Source organism: Asparagus officinalis, chromosome 4, assembly GCF_001876935.1.
Source record: "Asparagus officinalis chromosome 4, Aspof.V1, whole genome shotgun sequence".
In the NCBI taxonomy this organism is placed as follows: Eukaryota; Viridiplantae; Streptophyta; class Magnoliopsida; order Asparagales; family Asparagaceae; genus Asparagus; species Asparagus officinalis.
In genome coordinates this window covers 40,625,311-40,643,757 of record NC_033797.1, presented here as the reverse complement: position 1 = coordinate 40,643,757, position 18,447 = coordinate 40,625,311, and positions in this window count along the sequence as shown.

Genomic DNA, 18,447 nt, shown 5'->3' with positions numbered 1-18,447 from the left:
TACCCGTCAGGGATGTTTCTTCCCTGACGGGACTTTTCCTGACGGCATATCCTTGACGGGAAGCCGTCAAGGATATGTATTGCTGACTGGAAATTTGGCATCCCTGACGGGAAAGCCCGTCAAGGATACCCATTTTTCTACTAGTGCATGTCAGCTTCTTTATAACATGATAACATGCAACTGAATATGTTAATTTGTCAAATGTACATGTTAAGTACTAGGTTTTCCTGTTGACATTCAAGTAAACATGTAGCTTTTTATTTGAACCTGTTAAATATATGTTGTATCAAAACAAAATGTAAATATATGGTAGCAAAAATACCAGAAATACAATAAAACAATAAAGGTCAAGCTTGTTGTAATATTTGTCATCCACATTAACTGTTTACACAACTAAATTAATATACACAATACAGATATGCACACAAGTTTTGGTTCAATCAATCAATTTTTAAAAATAACTTTCTACCATCCTTATTAAATGTCTCTGCTTGATGCTTCTGTTCCCATCATTCTACAACTTGTGGGTCCTTTTGTTTTGATGATGATTAACAAATAATTTACAACTAATGTTGTTTGTCTAGTGTTTGTGTTGATGATGATTAACAAATAATTTACAACTAATGTTGTTTGTCTAGTGTTTGTGTTTTGTATTTATTCTAGACAAACAATATGTTGGAGGATGGATGTTTGTCTAGTGTTTGTGTTTTGTATTTATTCTAGACAAACAATATGTTGGAGGATGGATGGAATCGAGTATTCACGATCATATTCTATGGAGGTTGTCGGAATTGTGGAGTAAAGCAATACAATTCAAGTTGAAGATCCAAGTACCCGCTTCATCCGCAAGTGTACCAAGATAGAGCTTTGTTGAAAATCACAATCTTGAGTATATTTAGTTTAGGTTTTTATATTATGTGTGTTAGTACTTTAAGCTCATATTAATCACACACACGTAATTGTTGATTTTATCAAAACATAGGTGTTTTTATAAAAATATTGTTTTATTAGTTTATAGACTTCAGTTTATACATATTTTATCAAGTCTATAAAATCAGTTTATAAAGTTTCAAAACATGGTTTAGTCAAAATGACAAAACAAGTGTGTTTTATTTTTATGTTTTGGACTATTTTGAAAAATGAAGAGTTTTCACATTTGGGAGGTGATTTTTTTGAAAACCAGTTTTTGTAACATGCGTATTATCATGTCTACAATCATTTTTTAAAGTTTTATATTTTTCTGAATTTGTTTGATATTTTTAAGGCAGTTTAAAAATCAGATTTTTGCTTTAAACAGGCTGTATATCTGTTATCAGTCGACTGTTCAGTCGACTGATAAAATCAGTCGACCGATCAGTCGACTGAAGAAAGTGCTTATAATTCAAAAAAGTTTATGTTTTGTTTTGATCGACTGACCAGTCGACTGATGAGGTCATCAGTCGACTGATAAGATTTTTCAGTCGACTGATGAACTGGAAAACGCCTCTAACGGTCAGCTCATCAGTCTATTGATGAAAGCCGTCAGTCGACTGATGTTGTAACGGCTAGTTTTTTTAGCCTTTTACAGATTTGGGTTTTTGATCTTTTTACCTTGTTTTCTCTTGACTTTAGGGTTCCTATAAATACCCTCACATATCCTCAGTTTTATTTAACCAAGAGAATGTTTTAAGAGTGTTTAACAAGGGTTTTAAAGTTTGGTTTAAGTTTGTTTAAAAAGCTTTTAAGCATTTTTTAAGTTTCGGTTTGTGAAGAGAATTTCACAAGAGCAAGTGGAGATCATCCTTTGGTGTTTGAGCATTCACTCTTCTCCCTCTCTCTTGTTATCATTAGAGAATTTTTTCTAAACTCTATTTCTAGCTATTTATTGTTTTGTTCATAATTTCCATAAGCTAGATTTATTTGAGTTTAGTTTGTTTTTTGAATCTCATTGTTACACACACCCACTTGAGCTTATAGTATTCCATACATAGTATAATTGGGGTTGTGAGAGATTGTAACTTTGAGTTATGCTTAATTGAGTTCTCACCTTGTTTAGAGAACAATCATTTGTTGAATGCCTAAATTGTGAGGTTCACCTTGTAATACACTAGTACACCAAGAGGAGTGTGCGGTGAGAGATGGGGTCATCCCAAGAGGAGTGGGGTAGGTGGTAATGCCTAAAGAGAGGTTGTAATTCCTAACACTTGAGGGAGACACGGACTAGAGATCAACACTTGAGGTGGTAGTTAGTATAGTTACATTGTGAGTGATTGTGAACGTTGATCGGTGAGCGTTGAAAACCGATATTGTGAGGTGCAAACGTTTTTCGGGTAAGCGTAGAAAACCCGGTGTGATAGTGGAGATCTCCTCGAGGTGAGGAACAGAGACGTAGGTCGTGGGGATCGAACTCCGTGATCATATCGTTTGTTTGTGATTGCATTGGCGTACTTATTTTTGTGTTCATATCTTATATCGCCTTTGTCTATTGCTTATTGGTTATATTCTCACTATCTTGTTTGTGTTCATATTGCCCTTGGTTTATTATCCTTGCACATATATTGTTCATATCTCTTGTGCTAGGATATATTTGTTAGTAAAGTTTTAAATTGGCATAAATCAGATTAGATTAGATAAACCCTATTCACCCCCCTCTAGGGTTCTTTCCTAGTGGCATTAGGGTGCTTTCAATTGGTATCAGAGCACTTTCACAACTGTGTAGGAATGATAATCCTTTGGCAACATCAACAACAATATTCAATCGCGTATTCCAACTTATTGGTTGTGCCCCTCCTACAAAAGATGAAAATGGTTGTCAAAAATCTAACTAAACCGGTACATATTATGAGCTTATGTATAGGTAACACAAAGAATGAAGCATCGCAAAAATAGTAATATACTCTTAAATAAATGATTCTCTAAGCTTCCTCTCGGCATGAACTCATAGACAAGAAGTTTGTTATCGTCCTCAGAACACTATCCAATAAGTTTCACCAAGATAAAATACACAAGTTTGTTACCGTTTCAATTTATCGACCGCCACAACAATACCAGTTCCGGGTCTAGCAGGCGCAAATGTCTTCTCATCGATCCACCCTTTGAGCACACATCCAAATCCTCCTTCACCAAGAAAAGAATCGGAACGGAAGTTTCTAGTGCAGCCTTCAACTCATTCAAGCTGAAAGATTTCAACTTGGTAGGTGATCCATCAGTATTATTGAATGAGTGCAGCCTTCAACTCATTCAAGCTGAAAGATTTCAACTTGGTAGGTGATCCATCAGTATTATTGAATGATGGAAGAGAACTTGTGGCTTTAGATGAAAGATTTCAACTTGGTAGGTGATCCATCAGTATTATTGAATGATGGAAGAGAACTTGTGGCTTTAGATGAAATCTTCTCGCTTGAGTCAGTTGAGCTTGAAGTATTACTCCCTGTCAGTGTATTCTCTGAAGAAAGAAAAACATTTTCATAAATATTTTACATTCAGAAGAATTATAGTATTACTCATTAACCAGGGTCTGTGAGAAGATAAAAAGAGCTTCCTTAACCTACTACTGCAAGCAATCAAATCTTTCTCTTGCCTCACAATTACCTTTTGCAACCATATATACTATTATTACGTGTGTGCTTCAGAGATCCCAATAAATACATAATAGTTGAAATTGTGCTAGGTAGAATGAAACTATCACACAGAAAAATATTAGGATTTAAATGATTTCCATCCCCACCCGTTATATTTAAGTGATGCACTAAGACAGCAAGCACATCCTCGTCTTACGTGTGTAGATGTCACTCCCAAATTGATCAAGTCCCTTATTTGAAGGACTTGCTGTTGTAAGGTTTTCAAATCCAAACTTTATGTAGCAATGTAAACGTACTCTAATAGTGGAATATAGCCTAAACTATTTCCTGCTAATCATTTCTCCTGACAAAGTTATATCTAAGTATATATAGAGGTTTTAAAACACTTATAGAACCTTATATTTGCTGAATTCTTGTGCACAATCTCTCTTTTGTTCCACATGATCGTCAGAGCATACCAGTTACTTATCAAATGAGGCAAAGTCCATTCAATAGACTAGGGAAGAACAAAAAGAATTTGATGTGCATGTTCACTAGTATACATATTATGCATTTGAGTGGAAGCAGAGCTTTAGAGCATCTCCAAGGGATCACTTGGATGTCCCATAATTTAGGAGGAACTTTAAGGGAGGGGTTAGTTCTCCTCCAATGGTTCCCCCTTAAAAGTCTCATACCACTTAATTAATTATATATATTTAGTTTTTCAATTTTATAGATTATGATTTTATTAAATATGTGGTTTATTTATAAATGAATAAATAATTAAATATTAATAACTAAAAACAATTAATTCATTAATTTAAATTAAGAAATTACCTTATATTAGAAAAACACACTATACTAGAAAAACAACCTATATTAGAAAACAAATCTATACTAGAAAAACACCCTATACTAGAAAAAACAACCTATAATTAATAAAAAATATTAATAAAAATTATATTAAAAATTATAAGGGGTACATTTTAAAAAATATTAATCAAATTAAATTAACTATACATTAACTTAATTATATTATTTTAAATTAACTTAATTATATTATTTTAAATTAACTATACATTAACTAAATTTAATTAACTATAAATTAACTCTAAAAAAAATATTAATATAAAATTATAAGGGAAATGTTAAGGTACTTTAACCTTCCCCTTAATTTGAGGAGGATGTTAAGGGACATGGGGGTGAAGGGGGAAATTTCGGTCCATCGGAGCCAATCCCCCTTAAAAGTCCCCTAATTTAGCTAAGGGTCTGGATTTTTCTGACCCCTTGGAGATGCTCTTATACTGTAAAGTCAAATGATTTGAGATGAGTGTCTAATTCCACCATAAATTTTATAAGTACTAGGGCTCTACATTGGAAACGCACAAACCAGAAAAGGTTAATACATTCATTCCAAGATGTTATAACAGAATTACTACACAGAAAATCACAGGTTCAGTACAAGTATAATTCAAGGGCCAGGTTTATCACGATGTTCAAAAGACATAATTTTAAACAATAAAACGAAGAAAGAAAAAGAAAACATCTCGCAAGAAAATGCACGCAAATAATATTAAAAAGGACAAATTTTCAAAATCAACCTTTTTAGCATTTTAAATAGCAAAATCGACCTCATCTGATTTTATTCAGCAAAACCGACCCTTTTCAGAAGAAAAGGGTCCGTTTTGCTGTAAGACAATTTTTACGAAATACACGGGACTGCTAGTCCCGTGTATTTCAACCCAGCTTTGAAATACACGGGACTAGCAGTCCCGTGTTTTTTGCAGAGAGTAACATGTCTACAAAAAAGAAGTGCACGGGACTGCTAGTCCCGTGCACTTCGTGGCCACAATGAAATGCACGGGACTAGTAGTCCCGTGCACTTTGCAGAGAGTTACATCTCTAAAAAAAGAAGTGCACGGGACTGCTATTCCCGTGCACTTCCTGGGCACAATGAAATGCACGGGACTAGCAGTCCCGTGTATTTCCTGCACATTCACAAATGTGCATGTATTTCTGCTGCGGGAAAATTCCCTGTACTAACTCATATTTCAAATGCAACAATCATAAATTACACCATTGCATAAACACATATATCAATTCCCTGTACAAACTCATATGTCAATTCCTTGTATAAAACACATATATCAAATCTAAAAATCATAAAATACACCACAAACTTACGAATCCAAATCCAACAAATCACATCACAAACCCACTTACAAATCTAAAAAGTCACACCACAGTCTCGGCTACAAATCCAAAAACCATCTATTGTCCCGAAATACATTTGTAATGTACATATCAAAATAGGATTGTAATTTATATAACAATACCGATTAGCTTATATACATCCAAGAACTCTTCTCCTCCTCCTTTGTCTTCGGCCTCCTCCATCCCGACCTTCGATGAGTTCATGATCCAGTTGCGTTTGTGGTTGTGACGGTCCAGCTCCATCGTCAACACGTTGGGAAGGCCCAGCTTCATTGCCGTTTCTGCATCGTCCTCGTCTGTGTCGTTGTTGACGTGTGTATATTAATTGCGCTACCTCTCGTCCATCATGAAGGTCTTCATGAGTTCGATGTAAGGCTTGGTGAAGCCTCTGCATTATCGACTGATATATTGATAGATGTTTCTGTGCTTCGGGATATGTACCTACGAGAGATAATTCAAAAAAATCCGAAATACAAAAATTACTTTAAAATTCAAATTACAATATGTAAATTTTATATTTAATTCTATAGTACCTGCTCGAGCCAATTCCAAGCCACGATTTGCAATGGTTTGAACATCATCTATTGCTAATACCTAAACATTTTTAAAAAAACATAATTTAGCAATATTAAAAAATACTAATAAAAATGAACTTAAAAAATAAATTTGAAAATACTTACTAATTCTCTCTCATCTATACCCCGAGGCACATATCCTCTTTGCAACTCAACCGGGGATGTGGTCGCATGGAGTATCCATCTTCTAGTTATCCTCCAATACCAAGTGTAGTAATCTGATTCCTAGGGAGTTGGCTCCATGGAGTATCCATCTTCTAGTTATCCTCCAATACCAAGTGTAGTAATCTGATTCCTAGGGAGTTGGCTCTGCTCAACAATACAAAAATATCTATTATTCCATCTGTGTATATAATTTTGATGTTCAGCTGCCCAGTCCTTTTGTTGGCCTCCTTTCTTCGCCTTCCTTTCTATTTTTTTAACAAATTGCGGAACATGTTGTGCAAGACCAAATTGTCGAAGCACGTGGTCTAGTACATGCATTTCTACTATCTCAAAACATATTAGAGGAACTCTGGCACTCCATATAACTGGGTATTCTGTGCATATCGGGGGTAGCTGATCGAGAAATGGGGTGTAGGGCTCCCATTCCATCTACAGAATATTACATATAATTGTTGCATATCATTAAAACGAAAGTTGATATATAGAAGAAAAAACTCATTTTTATAGAAATGATACCTGAAAAATCTTCATGCGGTCAAGCTCATTTCGGTAGAAATCTAACAGTCTAGCCGGGGTCTCGTCAAAACATTTTTGGACATTCCATCTGTGTTAGTTTCAAAATTCAGTACCAAAATAATAACTACAATTATATTTACTACGTTAAAAAATATAATACCTGCATCCTAGTGGAATTTGTCCGTCTAATTGTAAATTCACGCATAGTCTCGGCTTCAAATGCAGTCTCTCCCATGCCCATACTTGCAGTAAGCTGAGACACGTCTTCTTCATCAATATCTTCTGAGTCATCATTTACTTCTTCTTCTACAATTGATCCGGCCGGTAGATCACCCGTAACATAGCCCGATGCGTCGTTAAATATAGTACTTGACGTCCCACCAAGAGAATGCTCACTTAAATGTTGTAGTTGACACCACGGCTCTTGACTTGGAGATGTCATAAAACCACTCGACTCATTGTCTAAGTCCAGCATCCAAGAAAACTCTCCTTGTGGTCGTGAAACTTGGGCAAATTCTTGAATCGGATACTTCTCAATGAACAACTCAACTGACACTTGCTTCTCCACTAATTGTTTCATGTCATTCAATTCCTCATCGTCGGTAATCGCCACAGCAATAGTTCTACTCTCATTTATCGGACAATTGAAGAACACTTTAATTGCATACCATGCTTTATTAATTTTCGTAACTCTGTGTATTTCATTCATCATTCCATCAAAATTTAATGACTTAGCTAGCATAAACATTTTTCTAGAACCTCCCTCATACATCGGCACACTATTCAATCCAATGCCGAGGCTCCTATTGAAGAAGCAAATAATGGGTATAGAGTTTGCCATCGAAGCTGAAAATCAAGAGTCCATCTTATGTAAATAATCTATTATAACTGGAAATATTAATCTTAATTTAAAGTCAAATTTAAAACCCTAATCTCAACTGCAAAGCAAATAATGGCTAAATTATCTAATCCCAAATCACATTATTCATGTCTAAACCCTAATCATGGTTAAACCCTAATCTCAAATCACATTATTCATGTCTAAACCCTAATCATGGTTAAACCCTAATCCCAAATCTTAACTGAACCCTAATCCTAAATTTCAAATCTCAACTAGAACCCTAATCCCAACTAAATACATTCTCAAATCCCAACTAAAACCCTAATCCCAACTGAACCGAACCCTAATTCCCTAATCTCAACTAAATACATTCCCAAATTTTAACCCTAATCCCAAATCTCAATTAAATCCATTCCCAAATCTCAACCATAATCCCAAATCTTAACTAAAAAGGAAATTTCATGGCTAATCAAAATTAATAAAAAAAAACACCTTTACATTGGTCGGCGGCGGCAGTCGGAGCTTGCTTGGTCGGCGGCAGCGGTGGTCGGCGTCGAGACAGAAATGGGGTTGAGGAGCCGGTGAAAGAAGTTGTGTTGAAAGGGTTTGGGTGAAAAAAATGGGGATGAAGTCACGGGTACTTGGGTTTTACCCCCCGAGTGCACGGAACTGCTAGTCCCGAGTTTTTTGAAAACTGGCTCGAAATACACGGGACTAGCAATCACGTGTACTTGGTTTTTACCCCGATCGAAGCGTCTGCAAAAAACACGGGACTGCTAGTCTCGTGTTTTTCAAAGCTGGGTCGAAATACACGGGACTAGCAGTCCCGTGTATTTCGTAAAATTTATTCGACAGCAAAACCGACCCTTTTCAGAAGAAAAGGGTCGGTTTTGCTGAATAATTTCCTAGGATGTCGGTTTTGCTATTTAAAATACGAAAAAGGTTGATTTTGAAAATTTGTCCTATTAAAAATATAAATAGAGGCATGCTCAATAAACTCACCACGGTCCACAATCATGTCTAATCATCTATAAATTATACACATGAGGCTAATAGGTTCATGGTAAGTTCATTACTCAAGTAGAGACTGAATATTTCTCTTCTTACAGTTAAAACTTCTTATAGCTTGACGATTTGTAAGTATTCCGGTCATCAAATTCCAGAAATTTGATATAGTATCTGAGTTCTAAAGTTCATGCTAACATCATTATACTCTATCCACCATATAGTTTACATGCCATATCCACTGATATTAGAAAAATAAAGGCTCTGACAATGTAATCAACCAAGAACCAATTTTTTATCATTAAACTAAAAATAACAATAGAGTGGTACCATTTTTCAAAAATAAAAAACAAAAAAACGAATTCAGTACAATTTTGAGATGAATAACGCAACATTTTACAATAATTTGAATATAATACTTCTTAATTTGAGTTAATGAGGCCAATTTAGCTGGAAAATTCCTTTGAATGACATTTGTCATTTGTAGTAATCTATGATAGAAATCTTATAGCATGATTAACAGAAATTAACACGCGTTTACATACTAAAACAAGATTAAATTAGATTGTGCATACCTTCTTCCATTGTTGAATGCAATAAACACCTAATTACCGATAATTGTTCTTCCTTGTCCACTCCACAACACAAAATCGAAATTGATGGATTATTATCACAGGACTTTATTCATTGATCATTCATTGATCATTTTATTTGTGTGTGGACAAGTGACTCCTTTTATAGAACTCCCACCATCAAGGAGTTCATAACTACCCAATGTAGTTATGTCTTAAAACTACCAAAGTAGTTAATTTTAAATTTCAAATTTAAATTACTGCCAATGTCACATAATAGAATATGAAGAGTCAAAATTCTAACATTCTCCCACTAGACTCAAATGTTCTATTAATGTTCTAATGGCATAACAATATTGCAATTATACTTTATGGTCAAACAATTTGTTGCAATTAAATAAGCAATATAATTAATTCTTGAGAAGATTCATATATATATATATATATATATATTTATGTACATATAACTTTTGAGTCACACTTTATATGCTTAAATAGCAAGGAACACATGACTTAAACATAATGTGTACACTTTATTTGTCATGAATATAAAACACTAACAACATCAAATAAGTCTAGACATAAAACATAACAAACACTTAAACATTAACGAGCCTTGTTTGCTTACATGACCCTTAAATGGAATGATTGGTATAGCTTTAGTCAATGGATCAGCAATCATGAACTCCGTTTTTATGTGTTCAAACTTAATAATGTGATCACAAACTCGACCTTTAGCCTTAAGGAACTTGATGTCAATGTATTTCGATCGACTTCCGCTTTTATTGTTGTTAGCAAATGCAACCGCAGAGGTGTTGTCACAATAGATAAGCAATGGTTTTGAAGTGAAATTAACCACTTTAAGCTCCGCAACAAAATCCCTCAACCATGATGCATGTGATGATGCCTTGTAGCAACCTATAAATTCTGCTTCCATAGTCGAGGATGCAACTATACTTTGTTTCATACTTTTCCAGGATATTGCACCTCCAACAAGTAGAAAAATATATCCTGAAGTAGATTTTCTTGTATCCTCACAACCAGCCCAATCAGAATCCATATATCAAATCATTTCCAAATGATCTAAATAACTATATGTGAGCCTATAATCTTTAGTCCCTTTTAGGTATCTCATTATCCTTTTGGCAGCTTTCTAATTTTTCAAATTCAGCCTTCTTACTTGGTTCCATAGTCTCCGTGGGAGTAGGAGGACATTTTTTATGGAGAGCCAAGTCTAGATCTAAGCAGCCTAATTTTAGAAGGATCTTGTCCTTCCAATCTAAAAAATTATTGTCGCTTAGAATCGGGACTTCATTAACTACTGAAACATGAACAACTTTATTAAAATGAAACAAAATTAATGCTACGAAAATTAAACTTTAATCAAGTAATGACTTTTAACCTTCCTGTGGGTAGAGGTTCTAAAATGCATAGATTCATTACTTAGACTTTAATTAAGAATAGCTAAGTTTGATAATAAATAAAGAAAATTTCCATGCCTGTGGGTATAAGAAATTTTCCCATTATAAACAAATATGCTTTCTTAACCCAATAAATTTACATAGACCATTACTTCCCTATAGGGTATAGTAGAGATTTATGTAAATGTAATTGTAAATCTGGATTGAATTGACATATTTAATAATGAGATGTAACATATATTTTTTTTATTACTTGTAGATGTTGTGGCCATTCTACAAGTTTAAAAAATTAATTCCATTAAAACAGTCATTAAAAGAACTTTCAATCCAAAAGAAGTCATTATAAAACAACCATTGTAATTTCTGAATTATAATTTAAAAGAGTGAAAAAAGAAAAAAATTGGATTTTTTTAATCAAGCCCAACAAAACCCTCAAGCCCCAAGCCCCTGTCAAGATTTATTAACATGGGGGGGATTTGATTCTTAGACCTTGGACATATCACTCAAAAGTTTTACTACTAGGCTACTCAATATACTTGGTAAAGGATGATTCCGAATTTCATAAAATCTTTAATAGTACAGAAAACAAAGTGTACCAAAAAATTCGGTAGAACAACAAAATGCATCATAAATTCGGTAGAAATACTCTGATACCAATTGATAGAAATTTTATAGCATGATTAACAGAAATTAACACTCGTTTACATACTAAAATGAGATTAAATTAGATTGTACATATCTTTTTCCATTGTTGAATGCAATAAACACCGAATTACCGATAATTGTTCTTACTTATCCACTCCACAACATAAAACCGAAATTGATGGATTATTATCATAGGACTTTATTCATTGATCATTTTATTTGTGTGTGGACAAGTGACTCCCATTATAGAACTTCCACCATCAAGGAGTTCATAATTACCCAATGTAGTTATGTCTTAAAACTACCAAAATAGTTAATTTTAAAATTTAAATTTAAATTGCTATCAATGTCACATAATAGAATGTGAAGAATCAAAATTCTAACAATCTAATTTCAAAATCTGACAATTACCCAAGAAGGAATGATCAGGTTTCAAATTACAGTACACAAAGGTCTTGAATATTTACAGCATTAGAAAAGTAGAAAAGGGGGAAATGGAGAATAAGAGAAGGAGAATAAGAGAAGGAGAGGGTTAAAAAAATTACAACGTGCCCCTGTTTAAAAGACGCCCGTTGGGACTCTCGCCTCTCTCTTCTTCTTCCTCAATCAATCTCGCCCTCTCTCTCTCTCTCTCTCTCTCTCTCTATAGATGCAATGATCCTCTCTCCCTTCCTCCACTAATGGAAACCCAAGAACCCAAACTCACCCACACACCCTCCTCCTTCCTCCGCTCACCCACCTCCGCTCATCCACCTATAGCCTCTCCTCCCTCGACGAGCAGCACCCGCTTCTCTTCGGACCTCTTCCTTTCTCTCTTTCTCTGCTTCTCTTTGGAGTCTTTATTCTTTTGGGGATGAGTTAAGAGCAGTTTTGGGTTTTTGTAAATATTTGTCTCTGTGCTGAGTTGGAAAAATAAATAGGGGCTCAAACACAACTATTCTATGTATTGGGGGCTTCCTCACACAAAAAATAATAAGGGAGGCTAGTCACAATCACTTTTTTTTGGCATTGACACATTTTTCCCTTTTAATTTCTTTCCTTATTGGAGTTTCTATATGAATAGACCATATTCAGACCAAGTACATTTTTTAATTTATTTCCTTACTAAAATAAGTGTTTTTAATTTCTTTCCTCGTTAGAGTTTCTATATGAATAGGTCACATTCAGACTGATATCTCTCTCTCTCTCCATTCAATGTCTTCATCAAGGTGGGGGGCTTCTTCATATTTCTCTGCCAAGGTATGTGATGTGTGGCCTAAACTTTTTCTCTTGCAAAAATCAAAATGCAACTTTCAACGTTTTTTAAAGAACACTCGTAAAAGTTTAGACCATAATTTTCTTTGGCAAAAATATTATCCTGTATTATTTATCAATCCATGTGAAAATACATCAGCCTAAAATACACTCCTATGTAATTGTATCCACCCATCTGAAAATACACAAATCTACAACTTCTTTCACTAATACTATCTATTACTATTAATCTTTTAGCCCGTACTAAGAACGATCTTATCGCAATTTACCTATATTTCGTCGTGTGTCTATCACTTGTATCCAAATATAATTTATAAGATTTACTGACTCAACCCCTCTTCAAAGCGCATGACCCCCCACCCCCCAATTGAGGTTAAAAAAACATGTCCCTACCAGAAAATCATGATATTGAAAAAAAATCATATAATGTATAATTAAAATTAAGATCATTTAAACTAATTTTTCATATGAAATAAATAAAACAAAGATAATTAAAATATATTTAAATACAACTTGAATGTAATTAAGATATAAGATAGTTTAATTTAATATTTAAAAAGTATTATTCATGCCGTCTTTACAATTAATAAAATATACCTACGAAGTTTTACTAAAATCCTCAAAAATAACTAAGTTGCTGTAAAAGATATATGATACAAAATACATGTTTATAATTATGTAAATGATCAAATAATCAAATAATTTAGAGTAAATTAAACAAATTCTACATACCTAAGAAGTTTTACTGAAATCCTAAAAAATAATTGAGTTTCTGTAAAAAAATGTTAACCACGTCTCCCGTTGTTATATAGTATTATTGTTGATATATTTATTAATCTGAAAGTATAATTACTTTTACTTAATATATATTTTGTTAACAAAAAGGATCAGAACTTATATAAAATCTTAACTTACATAAATTTTCAGTTATCAATTATGACTTTTAAATTAAAATCACATTTTTTAGATTTATTTTTTCTCAAGTTAAGATTTTGCGAGTAAAATTTAAAATCAAATCTTGTTAATTTTATACATATCTTATATTTTTGTAAAAAATTATTTCCTAAATATATGGTATTTAATTTCATAAATGTATTTGAAAAGCAAATCTAAATGTCAATGAATATATAATTAGACTACAAAACTTAATTTACCAAAAAATAAAAATACCTTTTTAATTATTCCTGTTTTATTTTTTTAAATTTAAAATTACAATATTTTTTTCCAACACAAAGATTGGTGATAGAATAAATATCTTTATTTCAAAGAACCTATATCATGTGGTTTTTAAAATTCAAATCAAAATTTTGAATTCTAATTTAAGAGAAAAAGTATGTGATCATACTACTAATAATTTATCTATCAATTCCAAATTTACCTAAATCATTATTTCCTTTTTTATGTTGAAAAGTAAAACATACTTGATTTTTGTTAAGACAATGAAATTCCAAATAATATTTTGGTATATTTAAAGTTTTACTATATTCATAAAAAAAATGATACTTTATCTTTATTTGTATTCAAAATTATTGTTTAAATTTTGAATATAATTCATGTATGTGAAAAAAAAATCGTTATCTAGTAAATTAAATTTTAACAAAATAACTAAAAAATTATTATTTACCTATGTACTATTAAGCATTTTTGGAATCTAGTTCTAAGTTAACTGTATATAATATAAAATATATCTTTTTATGTATAAAATTATACATAAAATATACATATATTAATTTTATATAAATTATTCTGGAAATATTTGTTTTTGAATAGAGGAAGCTCTCGAAGAGAAACAAATTATTATTGTTATAGCTGTTTTAGTGATGAAAATAATCTCTAATCAATAGCAGATAAGTGTCCAACATTATGCATAATCAAGACAGCACCTTAAGACAACTAGAGGCTCAACTCAGTCCACTCAACACAACGACATCTTGCGAAAAAAACTCGAAAGGCGTCACATGTCGACGACCCGAAAGGCGTTACGTGTCGCCCCCAGCTGAGTCAACTACTTAACCATTCCACTCGACCGACTAATCGGACAACACCTTGTGAGAGCGACTCAAAAGGAGGTACTTCTCGACCACCAGACGAGTAAAAAGGTGACAAAATGCCTCGAGCTCCTCATGTGCACTGATGACCAATCACCTCACCATAAATGTCATTAAATGCATTATGGGTGCTATCATTCATTTGCCTCTAATAGTATTTATGACACATTGGACCACGTCGGCATCGCACACCCCATGTTACTTCGCATTAAACACCAAAGTGACATCTTCTCCACTCATCGACTGACACTTGTAAAGTTGAAGCTGACTTGGCCGCCAGCCTATGCCCGGCCGAAGTTACCATCCTACCCTCCTTCCACGACTATAAAAGGAGATACTATTTTCAATTACAGGGTAAGCTTTTTCCAATATTTCTGAACTTAAGAACTACTACAGTTCTTTTTACATCTCCACATAAGCCACCCACTGAGTTCATCATTGGAGGAACAACCAGGAAATCACACCCTGCCCTCTTACGTTTTATTACTTGTGCAGGAAAATACATCTTGTCCAAGGACCATACATTCAGAGAGTTAGAGGACCCCCGTCAACCTAATCTACTTTTATTTAACTGTGTGATTCCAAAAATCAACAATTATCTACAAAAATGAAATAAATATGTAAAAATGAAATAATTAAATATTTAAAAAAGCAAATTGTTATCAACAAAAAACATAATAAATCTGCAAGAAAAGGAATAATTAGGGTATTTAGAAATAATGAAATTATTAGCTACAAAAAAAATTAAATCATAAAACAGGGAGTAATTAGAATATTTAAAAAAACCAAATAGTTATCTACAAAAAATTAAGATAAATAAGCAAAAAATAAGGGATAATTAGAATTTTTAGGGAACAAATTATTATCTGCAAAACTAAAATAAATTTCCAAAAAAGGAATGATAAGGATATTAAAATAAGAAAAATGTTATCTACAAAAAATAAAATAAATATGCAAAGAAGTAATAATTAGAATATTCAAAAAAATCAAATTGTCATTTAAAAAAATCTATAAAATGAAGGAATTAGAATATTCAAAAAAAGCAAATTATTATATATAAAAAATAAGATAAATCCGCAGGAAAATAAAAGAAGAAGGAGTAATTAGAACATTAAGAAAAAAGCAAAGTCTTATCTAAAAAATAAAACATATCTACAAAAAAAGAATAATTAGAATAATAAAAAAATGCAATTCCTCGAGGTCCATTGAAATATTGTCAAATTGGATTACAAAGAAACATGCATATGTATAAGAAAGAAATTATAATAGTATGAAATTATGAATACAGTTTACAAAAAATAGGATACGGCTCTGGAAGTATCAATTTACCTTTTATAGATTAATACTCTAGAGTAACGGAAGGTGTTGATTTTATCAAAATTGTAATAGGAACTAGCACTGATATTCTGTAAAGAAAAATATATAAATTAAACAATGAATACAGTACCTACAAAATTAAACAAATGTAAGTTCAACACACATGTAAAATAAACTAGTATAGTACACGTGCGTTGCACATGGACGTATATGTTATATGTTTTAAGTTTTCTTGTCTAATAAGTTTAACATTGATTATAAGGTTTAATAGACAAAAAAAGCAAAAACTTACAAAAAAAGGTAAAAAAAAATTCTATGTTTATTATGTTTGATTATGTAAGAAAATAACTAAAATTAATTATGTAAGAAATGTTTAAAAATTGGACATACTTGATTTATATTCAATGTTTTTTATGTAATAAGTTTAAAACATTGAGTGCAAGATTTAATAAAAAAATAAAAAAAAGCAAATCACTGTTTCTAATGAAGGAGAATGTAAGAATATGAAAAGATAGAATTAAATCTAGAAAAAGGCAATTATTAAATTATATAATCAATGCTATTTATAATGTTAATATAGTAAACAGAATATATAAAATTAAATCCAACAATAATTTATAGCCCATTAACCTATTAATTTCTCACACTACCTCTTAACTACAATGACATTGCTTATAGAGAGTAATAATTGTTTTATGCACTGAGATCTATTTGAACCTTTTCATGCTTTCTAACTCTTCATTTAGAAAAGTTTTGTTGTATGATTCTTTAGTATTTATCTCTAATATTAGTGGGTGCATTGCAATAATTAGAAAAGGATTAGTGGAGAAGTTTATTTTATCTCTTAGAGAGTTATTCTTTTAGTACAATGTTATATTTAACTGAATATCTTTAAAATTGCATATAAACCAAACAAATAAAATAAAAATTGAGATAAGTAACTTAATTTGGTTATTTGCATTTATACATCTTAAATCATGGGTATTTGTAAAAAAAATACCCCTAAATCTTAGCATTTATAAAATTAACCCTCAAATCATCAACTTTGTGGAAAAATACTCATACGATCAACAAATGATCTACTTGTTGCTAAATTTGACTATTTTGTTGATAGCTTTTACATTGCAATTACAAATTAACTTATCAAAGCGGATGTTTAATTGCTTTGAAGATAAATTCCCTCCCCCCCCCCAAAAAAAAAAAAAATTGATGACTTAAGGAGTAGTTTTGCAAATATTGAGATTTGGAGGGTATTTTTGTAGCTACCCATGATTTAAGGGGTATATATGCAAATAACCCTTTAATTTTACTTGTTGTACTTACATCAATCAACTATCATATCAAGATTAGAGGTTGAGATATAGTATGTGTGTTTTGACAAAGGCTAAAATTATAGATGTAAGCATGACTCTCGAGGACCCATCCTTCACATTGTGGCGGCATCAAGAAAAGAAATGTAGCTTCAAAAGATTTACAACTGGACACAAAAAAATATGATCAATTAGAAATAGATATCTAATTAACATGCTCCAATTATCCAACAAAAGACAAATGTATACTCAATTTAAAGACCAATGAGAAATCATATACTTGGATCAAATGAAATAAAGTTTAATAGCTCCAAAAGTAGAAGAAAACTCTCAATGCAATAGAGCTCTTTTCCTCAGATGACCAAACTTTAACTCATCTGAAAACACAAATTTCTCATGTCATGAGCATAAAACCAATATATATATTCAACAATCTCCAATATCATTTCATGTGTATGATTCAAAAGTTAGTTGATACATAGGCTTGTTAGGCTTGTGACAAGGTAAATTACTAAATTCTAAGAAATGAATTGGAATGTCACACTGACGTAACTTCAAAACCATTAATACAACAAAAAAACTGAATTTTCCTAAATATCCATCAAGATCGTATATATCCAAAAGGGTAAATTACATTAAACCTTCAAGAACTTGAAACATACGTAAAAGAACTATATATCAAACTAATACAATCTAAAACCATCATAGGGTTTTAGATAATAAAAAATTAGAATGCAAATTCAACACATCCATTAAAAACTAAAATATATCCCATGAAGTTTTCTGTTTCGATCCATCTCCAGTATGTTTATAATCCATAATATTCTTCTGCCTTCTGCTCGTGGACACTAACTATGCTGGTATGAAAATCAAATCATTGAAGAACATTAACCAAACTCCTCCTAAGAGTCTATGTGGAGCTCGCCTAGGCTCGACAAATTGTCGAATCTCCATGGATTGAGACCATATTAGCAAGTATTTCAATTTTTCATTAAGTGACAAGAAAATGGTTTTAATATCACTTT